Raw genomic sequence first — 13,555 nt, 5'->3', positions numbered from 1 at the left:
CCAACTTTTCATGACAACTTGTTGGCTAATTTATGGAGCTATTTTTTGGAATGTTTGATCAAAGAATGCCTCACAACATACGACCCAGGAAGTAGTGTGAAGCCCCACCCTACTAGATCACAGAGGTTGCCTCAAATGAAAAGGCACACATGTGGAGCTGGCACAAATCCCCACAAATATCTTCATTGGAAGGTTTGAAACAGATGGCGGTACTAAGGTAAAGACAATCATATTCCCTAAGTAGCTCTGGAATTTGCACCGATAGCAAGAAATGATCGAGGGATCAAGATACCTCCATATGGACACCTTTTTTTTACTACAGCCATGGGGAATGGACTTCCAGTGGGCCCATGAGCTGATGTCATCAATCGAGTAGAACGGGGAGGCAACACTGACTGACAAAGTGGAGCTAAAGTCAAGTTCCAAATCACTTTGGATATGATAAATCAGGCATTGCACTTGCCACCAAGAAACCATAATCTACTCCTAAAAACAAAGGGTGTTGATAATGACAAATATTTTGTGAAGCAGTAGGGGCATAAGCTCACCTATAAAGACCTGGTGTACTTGGAGACAGAATTTCCACTCTGACTCATCACACAACACCAAAAAATCCAGAAACCACCAAGGTATACCGAACCAAATCTCCACATTGCAGTGGTGATGATGATAGGGCTATCTGAGCAAAGGACCATAAAGTGCAATCAAGACACATATATTTTAGAAAATTTGGTTGAGACAAATCTAAAGAACAATGACAAGAACAAGACTTACATGAACTGTGGACCAGTGTTGACAAGAATCTCCTATCAACTGTTAGGCATGATTGAAGAGCTACCACCTGCAGAGACACACAGTGGAGTTGATCCATAAATCCAAACGTGCAGTTAAACCAGTGGGGCAGGGCCCTCTACAGTACAACCTCCAAAAAAGAAAGACATTGGACAATGCTCAAGGAGAAAGACATCCGACAACAAAGAAACTCAGTCAGATGTCAAGTCGAGCAAAGATACACCTTCCGAATACAATTCATCAGGCAAAAACTAAAAGGAGGAGGAAGAAAAAGAAGATCATACAATCCACAAGGTTTGACTAAAAAGAAGAGCAGGTGAGCATAGAGATCCCATTACGATCTCTCAAGCAGAAAGGTCCATGGAAGAAGCTCAAGAACTAAGAGAGGATCTCTACAAAAAGACATCTAAAGAAAAGAGGGAGCAGGGAGTTAAGGCGGACGATGAAGGAGAAAGTGACCAAGATAAGATGTTGGAGCAAAGAAAATCAGAACGACTAGAGAAAATCAAGAAATACAAAGGACAAGTGGCTAAATAAGATTTAGAAGCTGTCGACAGAATATGGCAAAGGATTAGAGAGGAGCTCAAACGTAAAGCATATCAAAGGGAACAACAAGAGCCCAAGCGACAACATGTCGATGATCTCAAATCATCCGACGAATCTACCAAGTCCAAGGACACTGACCAGGAATCACATTGAAGAAAAGATAGAAGAGGAGGGTGGTGTGGATCCATTGGAAATCCATACCAAAAATATCCCATCAACAGTGAATCGACCAATCACCCCTCCTACGGCTCAAGAATCAAAACTGATCAGGAAAAATGAGAGAGAGAAATTTGAGCAGACAAGAGAGGTGCCAAGGCAAACAATGGAGCAAGTTTTGCCAACACCACCCACAAATCAAGTGGCAGAGAAAGGAAAAAACAAAGAGACGGAGCAGGCTCAATTAACATCTCAAGAAAAAAAGGATAAGAACATGGAAGCGACGACCAAAAAATAAGTAGAAGTTGGTCCCTCTATCCAACCTCAAAGGACACAACCAAAGTCGAGGTCCCCATGTTTCACATTCCATAATAAAAAAAAGGAGGCAGCTGATAGACTCTTTTGACATTGATGACCATCAGGAAAATATCAAGCTATAGTTCTAATGTCAAAGAGCACTCCATAACCTACAAGGAATGGAGCTGGAAGATACCAAGGGTAGCTAAAGCACTTAAGTTCAATCAAGAGCTACAACAAAAGATTGAAGATCTACAAGGTAACCAGCAAGAGCTCCAAGCTGAGCTACAAAGGGAGCATGAAAATGCTGCTCATTTCTACCAAGAAGCTCAAGCCTTCAATGATGCTAACACAAATTTTCACGTCAAGCAACAATGCTTAGAAGAAGAGCTTGAAAAAGAAAGGAAAAAGAACGTGAAGCTAGGGTAATCTTATGGGGTTTTCAACAAAAACACTTACACCACCCCTAGCAATGCAAGACACCCCAACCCCTGATTCTACTTCAGTGACACCGGCCTCAACAATACAAGAGTTGAAGGCGGCCCTAGCTCAAAAACAATATGACATGCAAATCATGACATCTGGGCATAAGACCATTCAAAAGCAAAAAGAGGATGAAATTGCAATGCTACTGGAATAGCTGGCAAAGGTAAAAGAAGAGCTGGCTGCTCAAAGCACCTTATATACCGTGGCTTTTTACAACATAAAGATCTGGCCATTAGTGCCATGAAAACCTAACCACCACAATGGAATTTATCAGACATCTAGGTAGGAACAGAGGACCATGGATCTTCCTCCTATAGAACTACCTAACACTTTTTCAAGCGCAACATTACATGAATTCAAAGATACGAATGATAAAGAACATCAAGCAAATTCCAGAGAGGAAATTTAGAGGTGGGTCTTAGAAGTGTGTGATCCCTCTCACAAACCATATATGTAGTACCAACTCAAGTTACTAGATTTGGTTGCACTTCTAATGATCACACCCAATGAGGTTGCCAAGAACCATGGGCACGAGATGATATCCCTGCCATTGATGAGGCAAGAGGCTTTATTGTGGAAAAAGAAGATTCTACCAATCCTCGAACCAAATCACAATGGGGATTACAGGGATGTCCAGATAACAACAAATCAAATACAGACCATCCTAGACAACCAACCCCTCTGGAGGAAGAAGTGGTTTGAGAAGTGCCCAACAAATGAGACACATTACAAAAATGCATCACAACATCTCAGGATCGACCCAACCTGAATTTGTCTCATTAACAGAAGGCGATCATGGGATAGCTTCTATTCATGGAAAAGCGAGAGACCCACAATGCTAAATTACCCGATTCTCACAAAGCCGGCTGAAACTTTCCCTCCATCAAATAAATATATGGTAAACACGCTCAAAGGAGTTTTCAATTAGATGAAGGATGTCCTTGACCTCGCTTGCCAAACGCTAGTGAAAATTTCAAAAATGATCATTATCTGCATAACATTAATTGAGGACATTCAAGCGGTAGAGCATCCTTGGCAGGTATTCTTAAAAGGAACCAGAGGTTTGTGCTGGAATTTGGAGACAAATATTCCTAGCCAAAATGTGAGCATGGGGTTCTATGCCCATGTCATGTTTCTGCCCTCTCACCACATGCAAACACTTAAAGAGGCGTTGATGATCGGGTTCTTCAAAGTTCATTCATCCATCTTCAATCCCTTAAAGAAGAATCTTCCTGCTTGTCACATTGACTATTAGAGAACCTCGAGCAGCAACCCTTTTGCAGAGCTATCTAAAAAGGTAGAGATTGAAGCACAAGTAGAAAATTTTACTCTGCTCACTCGCACACCACTCGCACACTAGAAAAACATGCCCTGGAATACTAAAGAAAGCTACATCAAATCCTTCCAATGGTGGCCAAAGAAAATCAAAAACACTGATAAGTAGACACAAACAATTTGAAAGAAGGCGTGCAAAGACTAGGAAGAGGAGAATGTTGGCAGTCAAGCCAGATGGGTGCCCTTCGAGTTGACATGTTCTTCCATGAGCCTAAAATTCCAAAATGTATTCCCATTCTTTTTCCGAAAGCCTTGTAATTATTTTGATAATCTTTGATTAAAAGATGGACAAGATCTGAGAAGCTAAGCTATAAAGTCTCTAATGAGTCTGAGTGTTGATGTGAGGGGTTTTGACGCATCTTTATCATGTACTCCACAACCCTTTCCATGCCCATAACTTCAATTGGAAGAGATTCCGACTGAAGAAGTAGGAGCATATATTGTGTTTGTGTCTTAACTTGGAGAAAGTTTGTAAGAAAAGCTTTTGGACATTCTCAAACTCTTTCCAAGTAGACTTTAAGATGCTCCCGCCCCACACTGCGACTCCATAAAGAAGAACTGGTGTCACCAATGCATCAAAAAGGTACTTCTTGAGAACCCAACACTTGATGTTTCCCACATTACACATGTTCTCAAATGCATAATATGCTCTCTTTTTCACTTCCAAACGACACATAGCACATTCATGCCACTTGTGATTGGATGGAACCTCAAGGCCAAGGTACTTAAAGCCCTCAACAACTTCAAGTGTCTCATTGTTGTACACAATGCATGTCTTCTCCTTGTGGTTGGTTTTTGCAAGCATAACCTTTGTTTTGGATTCATTCACAATCAGCCCACCATGCAAGCAAAAGTTCTCAAGGACAACCAAAAGCTTTTGTGCATCTTCTAAAGTGTGTGCTAGAAGCACTACATCATCCGCACACAACAAAAACATGATTACCGCATTGCAAATAGTGACCTCTTCAATGCCTTCTTCTTGCATAAAGTCAAGTACCATTTGTTGCAATTGATCGATGCATAGACCGAAGAGAGTTGGTGACAATAGACATCCTTGTTTAACCCCAATAGTGCTTAGAATTTTTTTTGAAATTTCTCTCCCCATGCGCAATTGACAAATCACCTTCTCATAGATTCGAGAAACCGCAAGCATAAACTCACTTGGCATTTGGATTTCTTCCATCCTTTTCCACAAATTAATATATGGAATCATATCAAAGGCTTTCTTAAAGTCCACAAAACAACAATACAATCACTTGCCTTTCAATTGACTTTCCTCCATGAGAACATGAAGAGTGACAAGATGATCAATGGTGCTATGGCATCGACAAAAAGCCGCTTGTCCTTTTGGACTCTTGTCATTCTCTTCAACCCAATCACTCAATTTCATCTCCGTTATGCACCCAAACAACTTTTCCATAAGAGACCCAATCACTATAGTCCGATAGTTGTTTACATTCTTTATATCCCCTCCTTTATGCAAAGGCTTAACCCAATTAGTACTCCAATCATAAGGCATACCATGTTGAAGTGCAAGGTTGAACATATCTCCCATCCATTTGATCATCTCCGGATTGATACCTTGAAGATCTCCTGCTTTGCGAGTGGCCAACTTTTCAAGCCCACCACATACATCCTTAATAGTCCAAAAAAGAGGACATACATAGGAGTGAACCATAAAATGGTATTTTTTTAGCATTTGCTTGCTCATAAAATTGCCTACAATGTGTGTACATATCCACAAGGCTCAAGTTACCAAAATTCTCAACCTGCTTGCCCCTCAAGTTTCTCCAAAATCTTCCACATGCATGTGCCTTTTTTGAATCAATGCCTTGTATGTATGCAAATGACTTTGATAGTTGTCTTTATCCATAGTTGCATCAAGCTTTATCAAGGACTTCCGAGCATCTTGACATTCTTTATCAAACCACCTTTTGCTTGATCTATCTTTGTTGATACCAGGCAGATGCTTTATGGCAAAGCATTCTTCCGCACAAGAACAAATAACTTCCTTGAAAGCTTCCCATTTAGTTTCCAATGGTGCATCATATTGAAGCTTTGTCATCCATAGCTTTTGCTCAACCATTTCAATGTACACTAGTGCCCGTTTGAAATCCATACATAGTGATAATTTCTCTTCCCTTTGGCTGATATTATCATGCTAAGGTCCGATGGTCGAATTTCGGGGTCCATTAGCCAAACAAAAAACTCTTTATGCGGATACATGATGAATTTAAAGAGTGGCATATAGTTAATCACACTATCCCGATTATGTTGAGAGAGATAGATATATTGGATTACCATCCACAGAGGTCAGATATGACCCATGGGACTATCAAAACAAAAACAAAAAATTACAACGGCTTGCTGCTTCTACGTGAAGCTATCAGATGCATATCAGCTAGGGATTGAGGGTCCATCGTCAGGGTGAATAAGAGAAGAAAAAGAAACAAGACCTAAGAAGGGTTAGGTAGAGCCTTTTTAGGGGCTCGAAACTCTTTTATGATGGCTTTAACACCTCGATATACTGTCCATTTACCTTGCTTGCGAGCTTCGTGCATCTTCTTGAGCTCGCTCTTTTTTATCGTTAGTTGATTCTGACGGGAGCAAAGCGAACCCCGAACCCCGACGGCCTCTAAAACACCGGGGACCGAATGGTGCGCCTCGAGCCTGTCAGGGTAAAGCGAACAGGGGGGCACCACCTAGCTTTAGCGGCTAGGACGCAAACAACACACCACCATAACAAAGTTTTCATCCAAGAGAGATGGATGCTTGGGAGTAATGATGAAGAGGAAAGGGAATGAGATCGAGAGAGAGAGAGAGAGAGAGAGAGAGAGAGAGAGAGAGAGAGAGAGAGAGAGAGAGAGAGAGAGTGAGGGAGGGGGTATAGCGGCTTAGTACTTAGGCACCACAAAAGGATGGCGAATCCGCACACCCTTCACGCATACACAAGCTCACTCCAAACACAAGATTAGGTGGCGATTCCGCACACCTCACATGGGCAAAACATTGCAAGAAAACATACTCACAGAACCTCAAGCTTTATTTAGAGAATAAGGCGATGAAATGGGGAGCATAGGGTAGGGGAATGAGAAGGGAGAGCGTGGTAGAGCACATGGCGGATAGGTGGGAATTGATGGCGAAGACTCGCACGAGGGTTATGGCCATCATCCTTCATTTAGTTGCCCTTCATCTTCCATAGCCCAAGGGTGTAGAGGTCATGCTCAAGACGAGCATGGTGATTGTGGTGATGGTGATGGTGATGGTGTGGGTGTGTGTGCACTAGGCACACACAGTGCATAGTGTGTTCTTTGGTGATGTTGTGTGTGTGTCTTTAGTGTGATAGTGACCCCTCTTTATATAGGGGAGGAAGGGGGAGAAATTCTAGAATTTAGAAATGAAGAAATCATTATCTACATAGGCCATGTGACTGTGGGCCCCACTTGTCTGGCTGTGTGTATCTGTGCCAAAACAGTAGTCTCATGAGAGAGAGACTAAGAGAGAGATGGGCCGATGAAAAAAAGTGAGAGGTGACATGGAGAATAAAGTAATTACAAGAGGGGAGAGAGAGGAGTGTGTTCAGAGGTGAATCTGTGTGCAGATATGTGTGAACACAAGAAAAATCAGGTAACCACCGGGTGGGGATGGGTCTGTGGGCACCTTTTTTAGTGAAACTGAGTGTGTGTGAGTGTGGGGGAGGTTATTTAGCTACAAGACAAGAGACATGGCGCCCTTTAGAGAGAGAGGGGGTATTTGGGTCATGGGATATGATAGGAGAGAGAAAGGGGGGGTGGGGTATACTATTTTGGAAGATAGCATAGGTTGCATGTGAGTTAGTGTGCATTATTGGTGAGTTAGAATGCATTATTGGTGAGAGGTGGGGTAGCTTGAGGGGAGAGAGAAAGGAGAAAGGACAAGGGGAAGAGAGAGGGGGTTGACCTTTTGAGTGGAGGAGAGGAAAAGGGACACACGGCAGGGCAACAATGAAGAAAAAGGAGGAAAGGTGGGGATGGGCTGCCCCGCAGGCATGAGGTGGCCAATTTTACCTTTCTCATATATTTACATAATCATAATTTATTTTTTTCTTACTTTTTCAAATGCCTTTTATCACTCCCTCCCTAGGAGGGGGTTTTCATGGGGTGGGGACGAGAGAAGAGGGGTATGGGAGCTCGGCTTGTGAAAATCCCCCATCATTAGCCCTCCCCTTTTGGCTAGAGGCATTCATGCCTCTAGCTCATCTGTTTCTTCTTCCGCTTAGTTGTAGGATCCGATATCGAGTTGCCTCTTCTGAACTATCCATTCCATTTGGCCATTGGTGAGATTTATGGGATATTCGTTAATCTGTAACAAGTCCGGGTGATAGCTTGTTTCTTGGAATAGTGTCGGTTGATTAAAGGGGAAGCCCATGGCTTCCAGAACTTTGTGCCAGTGTCCTCCTGGATCCCAAGTGAAAAATAGGATCATTGTCTGCAATGTCCGAACAATAAAATTTGCATGCCAAATTGGACCAAATTTGTAACCACCAGTAGCGAGAGGGGAAATGAGCATCTTGGCTCCTGCAAAGACAGAACCGAAAATTATGATTCCCAAGAGTGTACCAAGAATCCACCATATATGGCCGCCTTGTTGGTGTGGTGAGCTCAAGTTGTCTTCAGAGTCCTGCTTACTGCCATGACTAGAAAAAACTACAAGCATATCATGCTTCTTTTGGGTGTGCTTAAACATGTCAGCTTCCTTTATTGATGCTAATAGCAAGCCACCTACCTTGCGGCTTAAATACAAGGGTAAACCACTTACCTTTCTCCAAACAGAGGATGCACTCTTTGTAAAAAATTGTACCAAATTGAGAATGAGGTCTTCATTCTTGCATTCTATCAGCCTTTTGTCTATCCATGGCTCCTTTGCTCTTATCTCCATGCTGATCTTCTCTCTATATGTTATAGCGGCTAGCCATAGCCATAGGTCTGATGCATCCCATGCAAACACAATGTTGTGTTGTGGAGGATTTTGGAACATCCTTAAAAGGTTGGCAACATATTGATCATCAAACTTACTATGAACATCCTCACATAAACTGGAGGCATTACCCATCTCCAAGTTTATAACACCCTTCAGTAGACTAGAGGCATTACCCATCTCCAAGTCTATAACACTACACAATAAAATCTTGCTCGGCTGCCAAGCCTCTGGAGAAATATCCAACTCCAAACCTTTAGTCATACTTACCTCTTTGTTATGGTCCTCATGTGAAACTGCCTTGATGCAAGATTCCTTTAGCTTGCTACACTGTCCTGGGTCCATGCTGGTGCACAGGCTTCCGCTTTCAAAGCCCTCCCCTTTGCTTGATATGTTGTCCATCTTCTGCAAAGCCTTGCTAACAGGCTGGTTTTCCTCTTCTCTTGTATCTTTCATGACCTTTGCATTCCTCTTACTCTGACGAGGCCTAATCAACACTTTACACCTTCTTATCCTTACTGCCCAATGCTATCGATTGATCGCTTTGGTGCCTATTTCATCCAAGGTTAAAGATGTACTCACATTTGTAACACAATTTTCTTGACTTACCTCCCCCACCTGGGTAGCATCTTTTGATTCTTTAACCTCTTGTTCCACTGCTTCAGTTCTTTGAATAGTCTTCTTACTTAATCCTTCTTCTGTTACACTCATCTTGACCTCTTCTGCAAGACCAATGATACTTGGTGTGCGGGTACCAATTGGTGGTGGGCGTAGGATGTTTGTAAGTGGTGATTGTGGTGGTGGTTGCATTGGTGATTGGCGTCAAATTGGTGTGGCCAGCTGTGGTTGCACCGCTGGTGGTGTGATTTGAACAGGTGGGATTGGTTGCCTGAGTGGCGGAGGTTTTGCTCTTGGTGGAGAGATCTGATTCTGTCTCCCTCCTCTATTGAAATTCTGCCTCCTCGGGTGTGGGCAGTAGTACATTTCATGGCCATCTTCGCCGTAGTTGTAACAGTGGTACTCTGGGTTCTGCCTTCGTTGTCCTCTTCCTTGTTCTGGGTTCCTGCCAGGTGTATGCCCTTGCTGCACCAGATGCACAGATAAACTCTCTAGTTGGGTGGTGATACGACTCAGCAGGTCTTGCTCTTCTGATGCCTCCTGCGGTTGGACTCTATGATTGGCTGTTGCAGTCACTGGGGTTGGTTGTATCGAGCTTGTTTCCTCTGACTCGTTTACTCTTGCTTGCATGCGTAGCTTCTTGTCTTTAAGGCGGGCTACTTCGACTGCCAACTCATATGTTGCAGGAAACCTTCCCTTCACCTTCTCTCTAAGCGGCGACCATAGACCAGCAATGAAACGGTCCTTCTTTAGGAAATTAGGCGCTCCTTTACCTTCCTCCAGCGAGGCAACCCATCTCTCCCATAAGTCCACAAATTTGGACTCGTAGGTGGCATACTCCAGCAGGCCTCCCTACTTTAATTCTGTCAGTAACTGCCATACCCTCTCCGAGGTTGTGCCTCCACCAAACCTCTTTACAAAAGTAGCCATTAACACATCCCATGCATTCTTGGTGGCCTGGGGCAATGCATTATACCAGGACTTGGCCTCTACTCTCATCAATAGAGGAAAAATTCTAAGTCGTGAAGCATCGTCATCTTTGTTGGAGACGATACAAGCAATGTCGAAATCATCCAAAAAGTCGGTGGTGAGATCCTCTCCCTTCTTTCCACTGAACGTGGGGAAAGAAACACTTGCCATGGTAGTGACTCAGGAAATTACAAACCTTTTTTTTTCTTTTTTTCTTTTTTTTTTTACATTACATTAACAGTGCGGCTCATAGCAGCTTTTTACAAGGGTGGGTGAAGAGGGGTATGGGAGCTTGGCTTGTGAAAATCCCCCATCAATTCGTTTTGTCAGCTCCTCGCTAATCCAAACCTTTGTCCCTTTGAGGGGTCAAGACTGCTGTAGCAACTACATCCTATCCTCTTTGTCCTTAAGATTGAGAAGACAATGCCCGGGCAGCACTTGTCTATGTGTGTCATTGATCCAAGAAACCGTTTTAGGTTTGATGTTAATTGGTTGAAGGATGTAGTGGAGCTTGGTGATTGATTCTTCAAGAGTGTCCTCGGTGGTGTACCATGGCGAGGGAAGCCCCCCTATGCGAACCTTGAGTGCATTTTCTTCTTGGAGATTTTGTTCGCAGAACTCCGTTGTCACACAAGTTTGTACTTTGGCAAAGGCAACTGAGTGGGCTTGACTGACCTTTGCTTCTACGTCTTTTACTTTGTCGGTGGCGAGATGGAAAATGGAGTCGAAGCATGCCTCAAGCTTGCTAAGGTGAGTTTTAAGGTCATGATTCTCATCCATAACCCGATCAAGGGCTGCTTGAAGCTGTCCAATCTGCTCAGAGCTGCTACAATTGACGCAAAGCTTGGCCGAACCCTTGCAGTAAGCTTCGGGGTATTCATCACCGGAGATAAATTTGAATTGTTGTGTGAACAAGCTCTAGGCAAGTAGGCTTAGTGTGTATTACTTTAATGTGTATTGAAAATGAAAAACCCTCACAGGTTGGGCATTCTGTGGTAGGTCGGGGCAGACAGAGGATTTATGGCAGTGAGTGGGACCACACAACGAGCAGCTAGCTCTACAGAGCATCGCCATAACCATACAAGCTCAGGCAGAATCGACATGCAGAGCTGGTGCAAAATCGACGTTGCCGAGGAATGCAGGGTTGTGAGCAGGCGAGAGGGTGCACGCCCAACAGAGTCGGTGGGGTGGAGCTACAAGGCATGGAGAGTGGGGGGTTTCCTCAGCGAGGAGGGCGAGGCTTGTGGAGCAGCCATGGAGGCCTAGGTGCCGCCCTAGTGGCTGTAAAGAATGAGGATGCAAGAGAGCTACACAAGACAAGCACACACCACACAGAGATGGAAAGCTTCTTCTTCTTCTCACAGAAAAGAGAGTACAAAATGACTAAGTGCTAAAACTGAAAAGTAGCACATATGTACATGCGGTCACTAAGTGTGAACTCGCTAGAAGCGTACTAGGCTGGCACTATAAGTGTAGTCCAGTTGTAGAATCACTGGCAGAGATCCTCCGTGTTGGTCACCTAACGCGCCAGTGAGTAAATGTCGTCAGCAGCCAAGACCCGTAGTGGATGCCAGCTCAAGATGTAGAGCTCGACATCTCAACACTCCCCCTTGAGCTCTGCATGTCGCAGAGTCCAAGCATAGTCCGGAAACGTCGAAGCTTCTCAGCTCCGAGGGCCTTGGTAAAGATATCCACTATCTGCTCCTCTGTGCTGACGTAGACCAAGTCGATGTCGCCCGCCAACACTCGCTCTCGAACGTAGTGGTAATGGACCTCTATGTGCTTGGTCCTGGCATGGAACACTGGGTTCCTAGCCAATTGCATGCTGCTGAGGTTGTCACAATGGATGAAAATCTGCTGGTCCACCTGCACTCCCAAGTCCTCAAGTAATGTGCGTAGCCAAGCTACCTTGCACGATGCAACTGCTGCACCTCTGTACTCGACCTCTGTGCTCGATAAAGCAACCGTAGGCTGCTTTTTGCTGCTCCAAGTAACAGCAGCACTCCCAAAAGAGAACATGAAGCCACTCGTAGATCTCCCATCAAAATGCTACCTGCCCAATCTGCATCTGTATACCCATACAATGCTAATGGCACATCTGATGCATAGAACAATGCGTAGTCAAGAGTCCCTTGCACATACCGAAGTGTGCGTCGTACTCCATCCAAATGTGGCTTCCTTGGAATCTGCATGAACTGACTCTCCAAGCCTACTGTGTAGCTCAAGTTTGGCCTCGTGATAGTCAAGTAGATTAGACTACCCACAATCTTCCTGTACATCTTGACATCCTCAACAACATCACCCTTCTCTGCACTCAGCTTTGCATTCACATCCAAGGGAATAGAAATTGGCTTACAATCAGCCATACCATACTTTGACAACATGTCCAAAGCATACTGTCTCTGTGACAGCCATACACCCTCTGGAGTCCTGATAACCTCGATGCCAAGAAAGTAGCGCAACTCGCCCAAATCTTTCATTTCAAACTCCTGTTTGAGAAGACCCTTCACATGGTCAATCTCCATAGCATTGTCACCCACAATAATAAGGTCATCTACATATATGGTAATGACCACAATCCCCACATCACTCTCACGTACATAGAGTGAATGATCAGCATGAGCTCTCCTAAAACCAATACTGACAAGATACTTGGCAATCCTGTCATACCATGCTCTAGATCCCTGCTTCAAACCATACAAAGCTTTGAGAAGCCTGCATACATAATCTGGGTAACCTGGATCGACATAACCAGGTGGCTGATCCATATACACTTCCTCTTGCAACTCACCATTCAAGAAGGCATTCTTTACATCCATTTGATGCATAATCCATCCTCTAGATGCAGCCACTGCTATGACAGCTCTCACAGTCGTCATCTTTGCCACTAGAGCAAAGGTCTCCTCATAGTCTATGCCATACATCTGTGCATAACCCTTTGCGACCAGCCTTGCCTTGTGACGCTCAATGTTACCATCAGCCTTATGCTTGGTTTTATACACGCATTTACAGCCAATAGCTTTCTTGCCACTTGGCAATGGCACCAACACCCATGTGTCGTTTGCTTCCAATGCAACCATCTCTTCATTCATTGCATCATCCCAATGCACATTTCCAACTGCATCCTGAAAACATGTGGGCTCCACATCCTGTATCACCTTAGCCATGTAGGCTTGGTGATGCGCTAGATACCCATCATAAGTCAATTTCTGAACTGGATTTCTGACTCTGTTAGATCTGCGCGGTCCTCGGTCACTCCTTTGCCCTCTAGCATCTTCTTGTACTTTCCTTACACCAGGTGTCCTTACAGCCGGAATTCCAAATTCCTCATCAAGACTTTGTTCAAAACCATCTGAATCCATGTCTACATGTGAAAAACCTGATGATGCATCAGCCATAA

This window comes from Adiantum capillus-veneris, chromosome 21, assembly GCF_014529385.1.
Source record: "Adiantum capillus-veneris isolate H3 chromosome 21, ASM1452938v2, whole genome shotgun sequence".
Lineage (NCBI taxonomy): Eukaryota > Viridiplantae > Streptophyta > Polypodiopsida > Polypodiales > Pteridaceae > Adiantum > Adiantum capillus-veneris.
This window is presented reverse-complemented; position numbering follows the sequence as displayed.